The sequence below is a fragment of the Diprion similis genome, chromosome 1 (genome assembly GCF_021155765.1).
Source record: "Diprion similis isolate iyDipSimi1 chromosome 1, iyDipSimi1.1, whole genome shotgun sequence".
NCBI lineage: Eukaryota > Metazoa > Arthropoda > Insecta > Hymenoptera > Diprionidae > Diprion > Diprion similis.
Genome location: NC_060105.1, coordinates 11,419,804 through 11,440,598, shown reverse-complemented (window position 1 = coordinate 11,440,598; position 20,795 = coordinate 11,419,804). Strand labels below are relative to the sequence as shown.

The following is a 20,795-nucleotide window of genomic DNA, read 5'->3' as shown; positions in this document are numbered from 1 at the left end:
AAACGTTTTTTGGTCTTTCGAGTCGGATTCGTAACAGAGTGTTCCAGAAAATATAGTCGTGCAGAATAGCTCGCATAGTTAATTAACCGCGTGTCATCAACGCTTTAATAACGATTACGCGTTGAACAGTTTTCGCAATAATTTACCCGTCCAAGATCAGCACATCAAAATTTATTGCTCGGTGAAAAGTTCGCGAAGTGATTTGAACCACAACTATGTATTCAAAACTCTTCAGCACACTAAAATATGATGTATAATTAATATATGGTATTGACGCATATGCATGCAGCAAAACAAGTCCTAAATTATTTATTTATATATTCATACCTTACATCCTTGTATTACTTAATTTTGGTTTGTGGTTAGAAAGTATCAGGCCATCCGTTTACCTACATAATTTACAGATTTATTGTCAGTCTGCACGCGTACAGAATTATTTTTACATATTCTCGCATGAAGAGGAGCAATAATAATCTATCACGCGGAGTGCACGTCTCACAATGCATCTTTAAATAATACGTATAATACAGTGTGCAGATATTATAAATGTATTGCCGGGGCGGGGAGGGGGGGGGGGGGCGAAACGGGGTACTGAAGGAGATGCTTAGTTTTCGAGGATTCAAATACGCTAAACGTTTTTTCTTTCAATTGTAATCAGAGCAAATAAAAAAAATGATTTTGAAATATTAGTAAAAAGTAAATTTTGGAAAATTCAAAATAACGCTGAATAATGTTTGTAGAAGTCATTTTTGGCGGTTTAAAAAACATTTTGAACGACAACATTTTTTTATAAAATTTTAAGGGTATCCTATTTTGCCCCACCTACTCCGTTTTGTCTGCCCTTCGCCTATATAGCTAATTAATGTATTGCCACCCTTGTACCTATATAATGGGAATATAGATACATTTGTATTTCTCATATACATTTGTATTTGGCTAGATTCCGATAGTATAGCGAAGAGGCCAATACCTACGTCTTATAAAACTCTATTCAAATTCATGATTTCATTATATATGGAGAAAATAGTCCCAAGTTAGTCATTTATTCATAGAAAATGTATGTGGGTGTTGACTGAAAAAAATTAACGAACAACTTTTTTAATACGTAATGTGCGAGCCTATGTTGATAAACATTATGGTTTAAACAGCGGCATTTTTTAACACAGATCTATTGATTTTGAGACGAGCTTATATTATATATATTTGTAGGAGATAAATTGTTTCTCCTGATTCAACAACGATCCGTTTGATCATTTTTATCGACAATGTGGCATCGGTATGCGAAATAGATAGAATAGTCGATTTTCTTCTACTTGTTGTTGGAATTACTTGTTTCATGTTTGAATCAGGTTTTCGAATGGGATGATCATTTGAGAGTAATTACTCGCTTCGTTTTTTAATTCTTCATTTCTTTCGTTGAAGTTATATAATATGTAAAATTATAAACGCACGTCATTTGAATCGAGTGAGTTTTTTTTTAATCTTGCACTTTTTTCGAAGCGGATGATAAATTTAAATTCGTTAGCCTAGAATTGGTAGAGATCATTTTTATTCGGGTAATGTAAGCGAGCGCCCAAGGCGTTATACGTAGTTCAAAAATTATGCTCAAATATTGTATTTTGAAATTCTGGTACTCATTTGTCGTTTATTAAAACTTTAACTTTCTCATTGCTACTTTAACAAATAATACAGATTGTGGAAACATCTTTTTGTATTTCTATACAGTGACACTTGCGGTATCAAGCATAATTTAGATATTCAACGTGTCACGTATTCATTGCCAATCATTAAATCACTGGTTTTATACAGGTTAAAGGTCATATACTAGCTATTCCTATGCCACAATCGTGACTTATCGTTGTTATGGAATCGATCCGAATAAAACTAGAATGCTGAATGTGAAACTAAAACTGTCGACGCAAGAATATGGTATTGATGAACTTCTGGACGATTCTCGTTCACGTCAGAAGTGAAATTTTCTTTGCTACAAAATCGTCTTTAACTTCTTTCTGGTTATCGAAAATTTTAGAAAATGATCACATTTTTTTTTGTCAGACTAAGTGCTCACATTTAAAAAGAAAATCGCAAGGAATTAAACTGGAATTTTATATTTTCAAAATCTAAATCACGAGCGATTTCACTCTCTATGCTCCACGGAATCAAAGTGTATAGATTTTCTTGTGATACTAGGGAAAAAATGAGGGTTTATCGATATTTTTTTCTACACGTTCTCCAACTTTGTGCATGAAATTTTTCGAAATCTGATTGCAGCGAGACATTGGTATTCGTGCGATCGTTTACTATCTACCCGAATTTTTGAAAATCAAGGTACCATTTTGGTCAATTTAATTTTTAAAATTGAAGGGCCGATAATTTCGAGGGCCTAATATCTGCTATCGCCTTTATAGTCTTACGGTTAATCCGGGCCTAATTTCCGAGGTTTTCGATGATTCCAAATGTATAATTTTTTCAATACAAAAATGTTTCCTCACATTCGCATGCATCAACTGAAGATGTCGGAAAACGAGTAATTAACTGCAGTCCCTGAGGATTTACCTCAAAATGGATTTCATATTCATTTAAGAAGATCAGACAGTGTTTAAAAAAAGAAAAAACAAGTTAGATGAAGTTTTTTCAGTGACAGGAACTGCTTAGAATTACAAGACAACGATTGAAACCGTGATAAAATTGATCAACGTATTTCTCATGAACCGTAAGATCTAAGGACCTGGTAATTCGAATATTTTTGATGAATATCTAGGTGTGCACTATAATACATTTAAATCGGACCCAGATGGGCATTTTTATCGTAAAAATATGTCCGAAAGTTAGTGGATATATTAGTGGATTATAGTATATACGGTTTAGGTGTAGGGTGCAGAATGACGATCAAATATCAAATTAACATTAGAAGGAAATTAGGAGTAAGAACCATGAATCCTCAACATCATGCTGAAAAAATTGTTTCATCACTCTTATCATCAGGCCATTGTTTTGGCTAATATTTTTTCAGCTTTAAATTCATTTCAAATTTCTATAAGGCGTCCCTGCTGAATAAGATGTTCTGGAAACTCTGAGTAGTAAATCACTTCAAGGAAAAAGTTCGGCAAGTTTTAGAGACTAATGCGATTAGGTTGATTTTCTTCAAAACTTCATAGTATTTCATCCAATAATAAGGTTAAGTGGAAATTCTCACTATTTTCTGTACAAAAGTGTGTAAAAATTTTAGATTCAATTTAAAGACTTGCAAAAAAATTTGTGTAACATGTTCAAGAATTGTGAGTTGTGTTAAAGAATATTTGGATGGTTTTTTATTTTGAAGCAGGAACAGCTCGACTTTTGTACCGAATAGACAAACTTTTACGAATAGATGAGATAAATATGAACAAAATGGATACGAAGCGAACGAAATAATTGGGGGGTGACTTTTCTGATATTTTTAATATTTTTTTTTTTTTTTACTTTTCTCAAATAAAAGATATGTTTTTAAGAATTCAAGCCACATGTGGTCCAAGATGCAATTGCAAAATTTTTCAATTTCACCATATAGTCTCAAAAACTGTTTAATCGCTCGCGTCCAATATCGCGTGATAGTTGTGGTACGTCGATCACGCCAAACATGAGAATCACGGGTGACAGCCGTGCTGTTTCAAAATGTGACCGACCTTGCTGTTGATTATGTGTTTGTACGCTCCATCGGCACTTGGATCGCAGGCCAAGGGGTTATTAAGATCTGAAATACACAGTTTCATGTTAAAATCAGCACTAATGCAACCGTTTTAGAAAGAAAAAAAGTACAATTGTTAAAAAAAATGTCCCAGCAAGTTCACTCAAATTTTGGGGTTGATTTAACCAATTTTAATGTAGGACTAAATGAAAAGAAACCTGAAAATTACAAATTGAATGTTGATATGACAATTTATATCTTAAAATTATAAAAATGTCTGTTTTATTCACTAACAGAAATGTAGTAAATAACACAAATATAAAGTGAACCTGCTGGGCCATTATGTTTGGTTAATTTTTTCTAACAGTGTATGTGGTATGACATAAGAATTTAATCCTTCTTCAGCTTCTCATTCCTATAGGCTTATATACCTCCTATGAGGACAAGTGCCTAAAAGATTTATTTATCCTATTGTTAGTCATTCATTGAATTTCTTTGTAACTGCCTTGGAAAGATAGTAATTTTTTTGCGGTTCCATTTATTCTCCACAGAAGCTAACCGTAAGTAGTCCAGTCGGAAAGTACACGTGAAATGAAAATTTTCTAATACAGGCATTTTTTTTTCTTTCTAATCGGCATGAACGGCAGGAGGGGGGTCATGAGTAGTCTAAATCCAGAATTATCACCAGATTCTGCAGCAGTTCCGGCCACCATTTTAAATTCAAGGAGGAATTCATTTTTGGCAAATTTGTCAAATGATCTCTTTGCGCTGACGAGTTCGTGAGTAACTCTATCTCTGTCGTAGAGAGTTTTTAGCGCTGCTAGTTAATTTCGGAAGACACCTTAGAGTGCATTCCGATATCATCCCCCAGTGCTGTAAACAATCTTTCATCTCTCTTTCGCTGTCGAGTTCGTGCGTAGCTCTATCTCTATCCTAGGGAGTTTTTAGCGCTGCCAGCTAATTTCGGAACACGCCCTTACGTATTATTTAGTGGATTTTTAGGGACACACATCGATCGCCTAGCCGCAAAGGGGGGGGGGAGTCAAACGATCATCCGCCAACATTCGTTATCATCCGAGCATCTCGACTCGTCGGTATGAGTTTACTATCAAATCCGCGATGTGGCGCTAGTTACGAAGTCGCGAATCTAGTTGATATAACCGAGCCGCGTGGTCGCGGTTTCGTCAGTCTGTCGGCTGTCGAGTTCGCGCTGTCAGTTGGAGTTAGAATAGAAGCCGGTTCAGGACTCGTTATTTGTTAATAAGGACCGTAAGAGAGTGTAGTCTTCGTTGAAATCGCCTATGACTACTCATCGGCAATAAGTGGATTACCAGTTTATACTTCTGCCTGACAGGTATGTATTGTCTGTCCACATTTTGAGTATATTTTGCGAATCTAATATATCGTTGTTTAAGAATAGAGGTTATTTTTTTGTCACTCGTAAGGCTTTTCATCGCCGCTGCGTTATTACTGCTCCTCATTATTTTCTGATCTATACTTTTGCGAAAAGATTGAAAAATTTTTGTTCGACCTGACCGAATTCACATTATTTTACTATTTATTAGAACGTTGAATCGTTGATTCGAAAACACGAATCTTAAATCAGACTTGATGATTTTTATTCATGCACTAATTCTCTTTAAACACGCTTTGATGATTCAAGTTTTTTTTTTTTTCCGATTTTACGAAAGATCTGTGGCTTTAAATTTTATTAAAGATCAGAGACGCAAACGTATCGTGAAATTTTAACCACAACTCTTTAAATATCAGTCGAATTAATCGACAGATATTATTTCTTGATTATTTTTAATTCTGAAATTTTGTATTTAAAAAATTCGAAGTAATTTTACAAGTGAATTTTTACGAATGCAAATGCTTGTTCTGCGTGTCCAATTTCGCTAATTTTAAATCATCAACGAAGCAACTCAACTGGAACCTACCAATTGCAGTAAAATGTTAGTTGAATTAAAAATTTATTCAACGAATGCCGAAGACCGCAAATGTCTTGATTAAAAAATTTTTGTGTTATTGTGTCATCATCAATTTTTTTCACCGATGAAAAAACATTCATTAAATTGTGGTTCCATTCGAAAATTGACGAGGTCGAAGGACTTATTTTATTCGATCATTGATCTCTGTAGATAAATATCATTCGAGCAAGATCAGCAAGATAAAACCGCTCTCGTTTATCCATCGAGTTGTTTCTCAAATTGATAACTAATTGTTCCGCAATTAAACATATACCGATAAAAATCTATTTCGAGATAAGTTGAATACTTTCATACCTTTCAGAAATATCGTCTATGTAACGTTTAAGAATAATTTTATACTTTCGCCTTATGTATAAGACCTTTTTTTTTGTTTCAATTTTCTATAGAATTTTTTTTTCTCGTTTCTCTCTCCTTCCATTTTTACAGTCATAGTAGAAAACGTCCGAGTCTTCTTGATTTTTCTTATTGTCATTTTCTCCTATCTCTCTCTCTCTCTCTCTAACTTATTTTATAGTAAATTGTACAGTTCATTCGTTACATCAGTTATTGGCTTTTTTTTTTTTTTTATCTCAAACTAACCTTCTTCGTAATATTTTACGGACGATGCACGTTATAATTATATGAGAACAAAAATATCCTTGCATAATGCGAAAGTAAGGAATTAAGCTACTATTATGCAGTTATAAAGATAAAAATAAAAGATAAGAGTAGGATGGAAGACGATTGTTGGCTTTTTTTTTTTTTTATCTTTTAACAAGAGCATTCGTTCCTCCACATATAATTTATCTATGCAAATAATAACTATTCGTGATAATCTATAACTTGTATTAATTTTTAAGAATAACTAATTACTCAAACGTGGTAGTTTCGCTTTGAATTGGAACGACGAAGGTGAATGAATGAACCTTTAAAATTAACTGATATTATATAACTTTACACACAGAGCGTGGGATTATTATATATGAATTATTAAAAAAACACGAGCGAGAATGCGAATTGCATTTGTAATGAACTCGTAGTAGTTCGGGAAATTAAGAGAGAGAAAAATAAAAATTTTGTCTTTATATATCCACCAAAAAAAAAAAAAAAAAAAATTATTTTCACTCAGAATCTACTGTAAATATCATTATTCATCACAGTGCTTTAGTTAACTCGTGTAATTGTCGTAATTATACTGAAAGAATATGGTGATTCGATAATTGAATCGTGCAGAATGTTAGGATAACATATCTTTGAAATACGGAAAACAATCTCTAATAATTGCTCGGACGAACGTCGGCTCGTAATTGGATTATAAGCTGTACGAAATAACAGAGAGCGCAGTAAAATCCTGGCTCTTGCAGGTGTCAATTAAAATAAAAATGATATTAAATATTTTCTGCAACTGACAATGTAATGAGAATTTACTGAACGATTACAAATAAGGGATGGGTATAAGCTTTTTGATTAATTGGGAAAATGGTGCGTTGAAATAAAAAAAAGTAGGTAATGCCAAATCCGACAAAATCATTTCCGGTTAGTTTGGAGGTTGTAAAAGTAGTCGTTAATTATTATCTTGATATAATTTCACTCGCAGGTTGTCTTAGAAAGTGACAATGAAAGTGAAATTGACTCGAAAACTAGACGAGATACTAGAAAATGTTTGATAGAAAACGTGGCGGTTTCGAGGGTGAAAGATAATACTGATTCAGATAGGGAACACGTTTTTTGATTAGATACGACGATCGGCTGATAGCGGCGTTAAAGACAGATCCAAAAACGTAAAAATAAAATTTTAATTTTTCAAAATTATCAGAAAGTGAAATACTTTTTTAGGCATTAATTTCTGAATACAGTTTCGTTATATTTTTGCGCTTCGATTCGGCAGAAAGTGTTAAGAGTATTTTAAGTTTTTGAAAATTTTGATAAATTTTTGACAATTCTGGAAAATGAAATATTTTTTCACCGATTTTGAGATAAATAAAAAAACTGACAATAAATCCTAAATGCCAGATCACCGGTATTGAATAGATCGATTTTCACTAGCATGGACCAAGAACGAATGACGATCTTGTGACATTCGATTATTTCTGCGTTTCACAATTTAAGGACCTTGAATCGCTGTAGAAGATGAGTGGAATTACATGATACCGTGACGTAACGGCTGTATCGAAAGGGTCTTTTTACACGAGGGTGAAGCTCGCGACGATGTATTTTTCATGAAAATGGTTATTTCGTAACTTTACTTTATCGTTAGACAACGAAATACTTGGTAAATCGCAGTTTCTTCAAGGTCCTAACTTTTCTAAAACTGCAAAATGGTAATTCTTCAATATTTCGTCACCTTAATTTTACACGAGGCTGAAGCTAACTAGCAGCCAGAATAATGAGCCGAACGTTCTGATGTTCATTCGAACAAAGTAATACGAAGTCTGAATCTAGAATTTTTTCGAAATACCTGAAATCTCTGATACTCCTATAGAATTATGAGGATAAAACCGAACTGCATTTTTCTATTTTGAAAAAAGTTTAAACGTTTTTTACCACCACTGGGGAAACGAGTACTTGCTATTTTTTAAACTTAACCTTCTTGTTTCATTAATTTTATTTCATTCAGAGTTATTACCCGCAGTTCGCCTAATCTTGCGATTTGCAATAACTTTTAAACACGTTGCGGTTATGCAACGTTGTGTGTTAACGCCAAACGACTTTACAGCTTCCGTCGACTAGTTCCCAAATTATCGTCTCCGTTGCAAATGAGTTGTATTACACCGTACAATAAAGGGGAAAACCTGTTACGTATTTTTCCTTTGTAATTTAGAATCTTGTACACTTTGTAATTGTAGGCACGAATATCATCCGACTTAATCTCTTCTAACATTTCCGGGGATTTTTTATATATATATATATGGGGCGTTCCGCGCCAAATCGGATGGTTTGAAAAATTTTCAATTTTGATTACTTGTTAGAAAAATATCTGATTTTCAAAAAAAATCTAAAGATATACGTTCCCTCGTACGTTCCCTTTTAAAAACACGATTCAACACTTCAAACGCAAATATCTTAATCAAAAACACTGTGAATATTTTTTTGTTGTATTTTTTTCTGTAAAGGCCATCGCAGAACAAAGATTTTCAAAAAAACAAAACTTCAATTTGGACCATTATTAAAAAAGTTATGAACAAAAAACTAAAAAAGAGCGTTTTTGTTGAAAATTTGATATTTTTTTTTTATCAAGAAATCAAAAAAATTCTCAAAATTTACCAGAAAGGCTCGTTTAAAGGGTACTTAGAAATAAAATAAAAAAAAAAAAAAAATATGGGGAAAACATTCTGACATTTCCTTTTATTTTATTCTTTTAACCTATTTTCAATATTCATTATAATAAGATTCTTCTAAAATTTCCGGAGATAAATATATATATATATATATATATATACACGTATAACAAAATTTCCGGAAATGCTAGGAGAGAGTAAGTCTGATAATATACGTTCCTATAATTACCAAGTTTACAAGATCCTGGATTACAGAGGAAAAATACGTAACAAGTTTTCCCCTTTATTAAACGTTGTGATACAACTCATTCGCAACGGAGACGATAATTTGGGAACTAGTTGACGAAAGCTGTGAAGTCGTTTGGCGTTAACACACGACGTTGCATAACCGCGACGAGGTGAAAAGTTATTGCAAACCGCAAGATTCGACGAACTGCGGCTAATACCCCTGAATGAAATAAAAGTATTGAAAAAAAAGGTAATAAATAAAATAGCAAGTAATCGGAGACGGTATTTAACTCTTTTCCTCAGTCGTAGTAAAAAGCCGATGAAAAACTTAATGTTGGTAAGATTAATGAAGCTTAAACTAGCAGCCAAAGGCTTGAACCTTTTTGAAAATAGAAAAACGGAGTTCAGTTTTATCCTCATGATTGTATAAACGTATTCGAGGTTCAAGGTGTTTCATAAAATTTTTATTTTCAGACTCCACATTACTATATATATATTTATTTATATGACTTCATACTTGCTATATATTTTGGAAACTATACTAAAAATTTGAAGATTCATCTAAGTTTAATACAGACTGCTGATAATTTTCTTTCATCACCTTCGGATTAATCAAATAAAAAATGTTCATTTCTTATTTCCCTTTAGATACGTTACCAAAAACTGATTTACTAATTTTTTTTTGTCTCTCATCGTTTTGTTAAAAATTTCTGTTGAATGTTTTTCTCCTTCTTTTCACTCCATATTGGATGATTAGATCGAAAAAATCCGAAACATTTATTCTTCCGTAATTATTTTATCGAAGGATTGGAAACTTCATCGAATGCATAACTCATTCGTCGTGGCTTCTGGGTTTATTTCCCGTTTCTTACGCTCGACGAGAGGTGGCTAACCCTCGGTCTTGAATCTCGCGACACGCTTGCATGCACACTTGACTGCTGGCTACCAAGTTCCTCCGTCAGTGACGTAATAGAGCGCAGAGACACGTGGACAGGTCTCGTGCTGTGCAGGTAAACGCGATTACTATGATCAAAGTAAGTGCAGTCTCCATATAAATATTCCAAGACGGAATTATGAACCACCACCACCAACACCTGCTTCCTATGTTTTCTCTGCACGGTTGTTGTTTTTGCGTTTTTCATTTTAATAATACGGTTACGTGTAGTATATTACTATACTCGTAGCTATTTTTGCGATAAAGAATTTTCCTCGAAGATGAATTTTGAATTTTGAATTTGTCTTTTTATGTTCTTGTAAAATTGATATTGCGATCTTCTTATTTTTTTAAATTCTTTTTCAATTTAACCTAAAAAATATTTATACAGATTTTTATCATAAAAAAATAAAAATTTATTATACGAAATTTATAAGGTAAATCGTTCGGTTTTAATCAGATTTGAAATTGAATTTGAAAAAAGTTATTAGAAGCAAAATAAACACCTTTTTACTCGCTTCTTTTTTTAATCGAGTTTTTCACAATTTAACAATTAGCCTGAGAGGAACTTTCAACACCCAAGATAATTTCAGGTACAATGTATAATTTAAGACGATGATCACGATTCCGAATGAAATAATGAATCAACGCAAATGTTTAATAAAAAAAAAAAAAAAGTTTCAGAATTTATATACAACATGTTTTAAAAGTTTTGTTGTGTTTTTGCTTCCAAGTCTGATATATACATACAATTACATCGACTGCACTTAACTGACACCAAATGAAGTGAAAATCCTGCGAATACACGTGATTTTGAAATTTACGAGTTGTCCAAGTTTCGTCCAAGATACGACGCATTGCGCACATTTCGCAACGATTTCGGTCTATAAAACGCTGATAGTTATACATGCGTTCAGGGTACTACGTGTACTTCATACCAATTACGATGTTACCAAAACATGTGTGACGTGCTTACACCGCCAGAGGTATGAACGACGACAGTAACGAGACACCAAATCACTATACTAGTCGCTTGGTCGTTTAGTTGGCTGTGTATTGTGCAGGTGAAAAAAAAAGGAGGCCGTCCATGGAAATAACGCGCCGAACCGAGGTTCGTCAGTGATATAATGTCTTCTAGGATCATTTACATGCTTTGTGTAATACCGGCGCTATTTATACCTGCGTAAAATCTCGGCAGACAATAGGCAGTCAGAGGTTAATTAACCTTCGAAAATTAGAAGCACGAACTCTGCATAATATATTAACTGCACTTCTGTTGAACGTATGTGTCTACGAAGGCCTTGTAACAGAATCAACAAGGTCGTTAGACTAGATCGACGTGCTTACAGTCTTCTTCGACTTCCCAATTAGAGAAATGATTAACGGAAAATTTTTTTCAAAAGAAACGAGAAAATAAGAAATTAGGAAGAAAATTGTGGGGAAAAGTGTTTTGTGAAAGTAAAAAATGCGTTTTGTACAACGCGATCATGTTTTATGCGATTTTCCGTGCGGAAAGTACTCGTTTCCATCACGGTCGAGTGAATTCGCGAATGCGCATGCGTGCAGTACTGAAAAAACTACTTTTAGTCCTACCAGTTAAAAGGGGCCTTTTCTGAACCGCGCGCATGCGCGGTGGCGAATAAATCTGACATTGCGTAACCCTAACCTCAATTTCGTGATTCTTGAAAAACGTGGAGCATACTATTGTTGTATTGAGAATCGTGTGCGAGAAGGAGGTCTTTTTACAATATTCGCCTTCGACTCACCTACGATCCATATTGCGAACTTACGCTCGGCCCGAAAAGGCCCAGTTTGACTCCATGTTACGCAATATACTTACTGTTGTCTACAGAAGTGTCTTAATCACATGCAATTATGCTAAATATTGGAAAAAATTGCAATTCGTAGTACATCCTCTTTGCTGTTTTCGTTGCTGCCATGATTGCAACATTCATCAAGAGCACATGTCTCTTCTTTTTACAGCGTGTTTTTTATACAATATAAAATAGTTGAAAAAAAAAAAAAAAAACTGTTGAATTACGCGTGATATTTAGTTTCTTTTATATTTGTTCTGATTCATTTTGTTTTCAGACCTTCTTTGAAATCAGTCCAATTCACAATTCAAGTTTCGTATCGAAATAAGATGTACTTACTGCAGAGCCACCAAGCGGTTCCAAATTTTAGCCAACTTCTACTGGCTTTTTACACTACTTTTCATCCACATACACATAATTTTAATTAACGAGCAAATGAATTGCAGTTTCTGTCTACCAAATTTTTTAACTTGAGGTTTTTGAGAGGGATGAAAAATTCCGAAGAAAATGAAAAAGTTTCGTTGGATTACTTACAGCTACCGCGTGTTTATTTAGACATACTGAACATCTCGCAAACTCGACTCCTTTAAAGTAATCCTAAATTGCAAAATGAAGATTTTTTTTTTAAAGAAAGTTTCGCTACGTTGACGTCACCAACTTCACTTCTGCGGTTTTTTCGAATGTCTTGTCTTCTCTTGCGTCATCCTATCGCTTTTTTCAGGGATATTTACCGCAAAATTTAAATCAATGAGTCCCCTGGTCCTGGGTGGTTAAGCTCCGAGGCGACCTTAGTCGACCTTGATGTCCTTGTCCAGTTAACGACCTCGTCGAAAACTTACTTTCAGATTGACAGACAAGTTGGTTATATTAAAGTCTGTCAAAATACCAATCGTTTAGAATTTTTCCACTAAGAACGTAATCAAAAATTATGTGAGCAATCGAATGAGGTGAATGTCACACACGTTGGTCAAGTTTAACATTTCTGTATATAAGTATTATACAACGTTCGATATAATCACACGAAGAGTAAGTAATTAAGAAAGTTCTGGGCACCATGCGAAAGTGAATTAATATCAAGATAAGAATCACTGAGGAAATGTTTTATTCATTCGAAATTCTGGGTAATGGTGTAGCCTTGGGTGTAGCTATATGAATCGATTTCATTCAACATATAGGTAGAACGTATTGTATATATCTATGTATATTATTACACACGTTTTGCCTAAAATTATTGACCCTAATGTTCAAGTTTATCGTTCATCAACTTGTGAAGATATAAAGTAGAGGATCAGAAGTGCAGCGAGAACGATATAGAATGCGTATCGGGTAATTTATTCGTTACTGAACTCTAGATGGATACCGATGTAGAAATGGATAGAGATTCATGGTAGTTTAGACCGTAAGCGAGTATCGGGATTGGCTGTCGAGACTGTCACGTGGTTTGAGTTAGAGGTTATGTAATTGATGTAACGTAATAATAAGACGTATCTTTATTATACTCTGCATGTATTGAGATTAACTGCAAGTGGAGTATGAAATCAAATCGTGTTACCATTATAATTAAATATTATTAGAATAAATAGTCGCGAAAATTTAAACTCCATTTATTAATTGAGATGACATAAAGTGAAGGCCATTTATACGTGGTGTTTTATTATTTATTTTTTTTCTAACGATCTCGTTTACATTTTAATAATAACGCTATCGCAACTTGCCGGTGGAAATTTTGAAGCGTCGTTTTACATTTGAAAAAATAGTAGTTGTAGTGGTAGTATTTTTTTTATTTTTTTTTTTTGTCTATGACATGGGACCTTTCCCTTGATGAAATTGATGAAAAATAAAAGATGACTGAAAATCAAATTCAAGTGTTCACAAATTCGCATGGAAACGGAATAAATGTAAAAAAAAAAAAAAAAAAAAAAAAAACAAAACTAACCAACGACGTAAGTATGTTCAGATTTATAATACGCGAAAGTGAAATTACAAACTAATTAATACAAACGAACTTTGTTACGTCACAAAGGGAGATGAACTATAACATAATCGAGTTTGCTTCACCATTTTACATTCATCTATTTTTTTTCATTTGATATTCGTCGCCCTAAAATCTCATTAGTAGATTCTGAATATCTCGTGATTTCAACAGTTTTTTTTCAATCCAGCTGTTCAAACGTTCGTCTCACAAACGCCATTATTTTTACTTTCGAAAAACCGCACACAACCTTTACGTCAATGACTAACTATGATTATAAATTCGAAACGGAATTGTAATTCCCGTTCTTCTTATTTCTTTTTTCACAGGGATTTCAATTTCATTTTAATACTCTCAATTATACAATTTATAAAGTCTTAAATTTTAACAGCCCATTTATTTTCTGCCTTCAAAAATAAACTTGACTAACCGTTACTATATATATACATTGAAATTATTAAACTGATTCAAAAAAAGAAGTTTATCAAAATTCTTTATACAGTCTTTAGAAAACAATTCAAAGAAACGTAAACTGTTCAGTGTCAAAGACTAGCCACGATTCGCCATAAAATGTCCCCTATATTTCAGGGGGGAAAAAAAATTCTATGTTTCACCTAATATCCCATATATATATATATATATATATATATATATATACCACACACATGTAATTCGATTTCGTTACATGTGTTCAAAAAGTGATACAATCGATTGCATCACAACGTTGATCTCAGACCATACTTTCAACAAAAAAGAAGAAAAAAAAGAAGCTTATCTTTTCCATTCTTCCCTCGCTCGATACAAAACATACACACATATTACATATTACATATATATATATATATATATACATATCGGTATAACCACATATGATACATGATCCAAGTATCCTATTTAAACAATGTTTCAACGTTACGTATAGGAAGTTGTGCAGTCATAAGGATAAAACGCGTACAGGTTTCCCTGGTAAAATGTCACCCATTCCTCCAATGGTGGTAGGGGTAGAATAAATAACCGACGTTTTCCGGTTACAGAACAGGGATTCGCGAGTGGCAGGTGGCGCGATTCGTAGCATGACGTGCGGTCCTCCCGATTGGCCCTCGCCGCTCAGCTGACGCTCGCCAGCTTCGCTCTACCTTCGCCTCCCCCCCCCCCCCCCCTCGCCACTTAGTTTTTTTTTCCCCTCCTCGCCCCCCCCCCCCCCCTCTGCCACTTCTAACCTCTCAGAGCGGCCGGCTTGCATGCTCCTCTCGCTCTGTAACGGGTTAGTTATTGCGAATAAAAAGTAACGGAATCACGTGCACAGATAGGCGAAGAAAGCTGTGTGAGATTATTTGATGCTGAGGAAATTGTTATTCTTCTCGTTAGGTTTTAGGATGTTGTTATTTGATTTGTTATATAGATGTGGAGATCGATTTAGGTGACCTTGGTCATGTCCTGTTGGAGTGGGGTTGATTGGATATATATATATATATATTTGAAAATAAAATAAGATTTTTTATTGGTTTAAGATGTGTGATTGTAACTGCTTGGTTTAGATACTGTTGCAGTGGGAATTTTTGCGAAGTTTAGAAAGCTAGATTTTAGGTGAATGCAACAGATCGGTTGCGAAACTTGGCTTGTGTTGAATTTGAAGAACTGTTTATAAGCACGCGCGCTTCCTTATGCAGTGTTTTGAAAAAAGTTTTGTACAGTTTTTGGAAATTTTTACTGAAATTCTATTGTAGGTTTTTTTTTTTTTTTACTTTGGTTTTGATTTGTTTAAAAAAATTTTTATGTGAAAATGAGGTTTGTTTGATTTTTATATGCACAATGAATGTTAAAATATGAAATATTGTTCTGGTTTCTTCAAAAGCATACTTTATCTAACAAAGTTGTTCTTTACTTTATTAATTACGTCGAAGAAATCAGAAATTGATATTTAGAACCTAGACTCAAAATTCGTGTTGACCGGTGTTATTTATCGAAGTAATAAAGACAAAAGTAAAGTTGTAATAAACTTATAATAAGTAATGTAAAAAGATTTTCGTTATTATTTGATGTATAGAATCAAAATTTATTCATTTAAATTTAAACACAAGAATTTTTTTTATTTTATTCTGTTCACTTGTTGTATTCATCGTTAACTTCTACTAGCTAAAATAAATTTTGTTTAGTGCGAAATGCTTGTCTCTTTGATTGAAAATATGACCTGATTCGGACTCGCATTCTAATCATAACGGATCATACAAAGTTTGCAACGAAACACCCATGGCTGTGGCTGTTATGAATTTGTACAAACGTAGAATTCGAAAGATTGCATCAGTATCATTTCGCGTGCCAAATGCCAAAAAGGCGTATAAAAAAATTCAAGTTTCGCTCTGAAACATGAAAGTAAAATGTTTTTGAACTTTTTTTTTTAAATCTATTTATTTATTTTTTTCCAAATAAACATTTTTTTCAATTTTAGGCCTAGAATATGTTTACAAAGCGATTGGCAAAAAAAATAAATATATACGTCCATTTAGCATTTGGCACGCGACTTATTTCTTTTTTTAGGAGCGAGAAAGAGAGAACTTTACTTGTAAGATTGTCTGTAATTACCCAGGCTTTGACAAAAAATAGTACACCGAAAGTGTCTATGCTACATATTACTGTTTTCATTTTGTACTCTTGAATTTCGAAGATACATTAGCCGGAAAAGTATAATTAGAATCAAGTGAAACAAGCAATAAGGATAGCTGGTTTATCTACGAATTGTATTTAATTGCCATTGGATTCTACAAATCGAATTAGACCGCAAGCATCGACTATGTATTATACAAAGAGAGATAACGTTTTATGGGAAAATTTTATGAAATTAGCTATTACGTAATTAATCACGTCATTTTACAAAATTAGACAGTTAATCCTGGCTTTATACTCAACTACAGTGAAACGTTATAAATTCAAGGTAACAAAATGCTGCAATTGCACATCACGGATTTTCCCATATCCCGTATAGTTACAGAAATTTTACTACTCATGAATTATACGCAACAGAAAGTGAACATTTCATGGTAAAATATACCACAATGCTCTATGGTACAAAGAATTTAACATTTCGCTTCATTAATGCCAAAAGGGCGTATCTCAAATTATTCGCATTTCTGGCTCTGCAGAACCAGAAGGGCGTACCAAAAAAAAAAAAAAAAAAATACATTTTTTTTTCCTCCGATTAACTTAGAAATATGTATCAATTTATAAATCTATGGAAAAAATGAGAAAAAAATTTTTCTGGTCATACGCTCTTTTGGCTTCATGGAAAAAAATTCCTAGAGCCAAACGGGCGTATCGGTTTTCTTCAACTTATTATCAATTATTAGGCAAATACACGAAAAAAGTCACAAGAGTGGTGAAAATAATGACTTGAATTTAAATGTATCATTTTATTTAAAAAAAAAGTAACTGCCGCTAACTTAAAATTAATAATTTATGAGTTGTAGATGGTGTGAGTGGAATTGAAGCGCGAAAATTTGAAATACAGTATAATTGATCAGTAGTTTATTGTTTCAGTAGAAATGAATTATCTGTATCTTTTATTTTATTAAATTAATTTTTTTCATTAAAATAAATATTTTTTCAAATATATTGTGTTTTTGGAGTCATTATTTTTACCACTCTTGTGATTTTTTACGTGTTTTTTTTCCCTTAAAGTCAGAAAAGCGTAATTCAAAAACAAAAAAAAAAAAAAAAAAAAAAAAAAAATTCATTTATTCCACAGTTTTATACATTATACACATTTTTAAGTTGATTGGAGAAAAAACATTTTTTTGATACGACCTTTTGGTTCTACAGAGCTTAAAGGGCGTATATTTTGAGATACGCCCTTTTGGCATTAGTAATGCGATTTGATATTTTGCAATTATAACTATAACATTACATATTCAACGTTTCGAGATTCGATTTAAGAATCGTCCGATCCAAAGAGCCAGTCCCCTATCATTGGTAACACTGTTGTGATAAGTCATCTCGTGTGCACGCACTTCGAATGTGCATTACACGTAATCGTTGGCGAAACAGCTGTGAGGATCTTCCGCGCGGAGCTGAAGAAAAAGGAAAAAGTATTTACTACGAATTCCGATACGTGACACGCTACGCGATTAGAATAACAAAACGCATACTATATACTTGAATCTCGGCGTGGAATCCCCTCCCCTCCCCTTCCTTTCTCATCCCTCGGTCGGTGTGTCAGTTCGTCTGACGCGCTCCTCACGCGATGTGTATCTTCTGACTCATATTTCGCGCGATGCGAAAAACTTAGTCCGGCGACTGCGTGTTGTGAGCGTTGGAATCGTGCGCAATTTTTATCGGCTGATCAACCGCTGCCGTTGCGCAGCTCGTCGTGTCAGATACCCTGAAAATGGCGCCGGAGGGGGGAGGAAGAGGAGAGACACATCGACGCTCGTCTAGGTCTAGACGGCTGCGCAGGCCGAGGAAAATACTGTTGTTGTCGAAAACCGTGAGGCTCATTGCCCCGCAGCGCAGTGTCATGGCAGCGCAGTGTCATGATCAAGGCCAATGTCGAGGTCACGGCGCAACGCGTTTCGTCTATGTTTATCCGACTGACAATGAGGGTTATCGACGGAGCTAGCCAGCCGTTTACCTCTCCACACATCGCAGTCCACTTGGAATGCAATTTGAAACCGCAGTTTTTCGATGCCGTTATTTTCTCTTTCTAATCCTAGGGCAAGGGGCCATTGATAGTCTGAATTTAGAATTTTGACTAGGTTCTGCAGTAACTTCGGCCGCCATCTTGAATCTATGGGGAATTTGTCTTTGCCAAATATCTCGGGCATTTTTAACTTTTTACTAATAATCGTCATAACTAAACTTTTTGACAATTTTACTATCTACAACTTTGGTTTGAACAATTCTTTTTCTGCAATCGATTTTTAACGACTTGAAACATAAATTCGAAGATTGTAGATTAAGCTTTTGCAGAATCTGGTTGAAATTTTGAATTTAGACTACCAATCCCCCTCCTCGACTATTAGAAAAAGGAAATAGTTGTATCGAGCTTGCTTTTTTGCACACAGGCTACTGTGACGTGAGCTTGGCACTTCGCCCTCATGCGGATCGTTGTCACCGAGATATTTAACGTTCGAGGGGTTTTCGTGGGGTGAGAAAACTGCTCGAGACAATGGACGAACCTCGAGGATGGATCGGGTGTAAAGTCGATACCGAAAACCATGAAAACTTAACGAGACAGAGGCTCTGACTGGTTGGAAGTGGTTTTATTCGATCAAGATGATCTCTCGTTAATAACGCATAGTAATGAAAATTATAAAAGACCCGCGTAACTAAAGGCTTTTAAGCCTTTGGAGAAATTTTCCATTCCTTTTTTAATGCCAGAATAATTTTGATCAATTATAGTTTGCTTCATTTGTACACGAGTTCTCTACTAATTGCGAAGAAATCGTTGATGAAAACTGTCGGTAAAATTGTTATCAGACTTCTCATGCTTCATCTGGAAATACTTCAACTTGTAAAAATTCATTTCTACGGAGAATTTGTTGAGTATTAATTTACAAACGAAGTAATTGCTGATCCATCAAGGTTTTGGTCGTCTTGAGTACTGAAAAACTGATCTAAATTTGTAACACTGTCTTATTAATAAATTTTATTTTAGAATGTCTTTACAAACTGTACAGTTGAGACAAAAGTTTGGCTGTTCACGTGTAAATGTGCCTAATTGTTGAAACTCGCTATACCTATATATAATATATATTTGTTTTACATGGCGGACGTAAAACGAACGAGATCGGTGCCAAAAGTATCAGTGGATATTATAGAAATGATATTTTACATCAAAGACTCGAACTGTTGATCGTAATACTTGAACCGATACAGGGGATGAAAACCCAAACTTTTTCTCCACTAATCTGATATAAGTACGAATTATTAGGCGTTATTAATTCTTCATCCCAACCATAATAATGAACCTGATCAAGAAATTTAACGATCTCACGGAATTAATCTGCATTCTTCGTTACGAAGTTCTCAAATTTACAATCGTTAAAAAAGTTTCGCTTTTGGAATAAAAACCACGAAACCCTAGCAATACGATACTAAATCACTCTCCATGTTTTTTACCAATTCATCGTTCATCGTTCTGAATGCTGAGAATTGTGGGAGCCTAGTCACCGCTTGTTTTCACTCTTAGTCGTTTGAAAAGTTGCTCCAGATATTAAACGAGAAACTTTATGGATGAACGGGATCAAATAATTATACAATAATATCATTCTAACGGTTTCACGTCGATAAAAAAATAGTTTTTATTGTTAGATCGATCCAGGCAGTCGTTGTGACATGTGATAAAATATCGTGTACTTTTGATAATCCTAATCACTTGCAACTCTTTGTTTTCAACATTTTCAAACGAATCATACGTAATTGTACGATGAGAGATAACGAACATGTGTTTACTTGCTCTGACGAACGGTCAACAACGATAAAAAAAACTGTTAATTTTTGTATCGTTTATAACACTGATTTTTCGTTTATAACATGAATTGATATTGTATTGCGGCTTTCATGGGAGTGAGAAATACGAACCGATTGATTGTGAGGATAAATAATCGATTATACTCGACCAAGGGGTCTACCCAACTGACGACCAAAATAAAAGGGTTTTTCAAAATCAAAAAAATGGCGGCCATTTACCGAAAAGGTTGAAAAAGACCGCTTTTTTTTGCCGTTTTTTGCACAAAAAAAAAAAAACAAATATATAGTTGAACCCAAAATTTCCAAAAATCGTATGATTCATTCCAAGACCATTAACATGCTGATCATCAACACTACAGACCTACATCTTTTTTCAGACTGATTTTCGTGTATAAAACGTGATTAAAATCAATTAAAAAAAAAAAAAAAGTTTTATTTACATTTAAAAAGTAACAAATTTTTTTTTT

At 34.0% G+C, this 20,795-nt stretch overlaps 1 protein-coding gene across 1 annotated transcript in view; it reads left to right on the top strand.

Annotated features, from left to right (window-relative positions):
* Positions 1-4,856: 4,856 nt before the first annotated feature.
* The window catches only part of LOC124407034 (acyl-CoA Delta-9 desaturase-like), a 32,633-nt gene continuing 16,694 nt past the window's right edge, over positions 4,857-20,795 (top strand). Inside the window, exon 1 of the mRNA XM_046882946.1 lies at positions 4,857-5,021. The gene's annotated coding sequence lies outside the window, so the exon portion shown is untranslated. The remainder of the gene's footprint in view (positions 5,022-20,795) is intronic.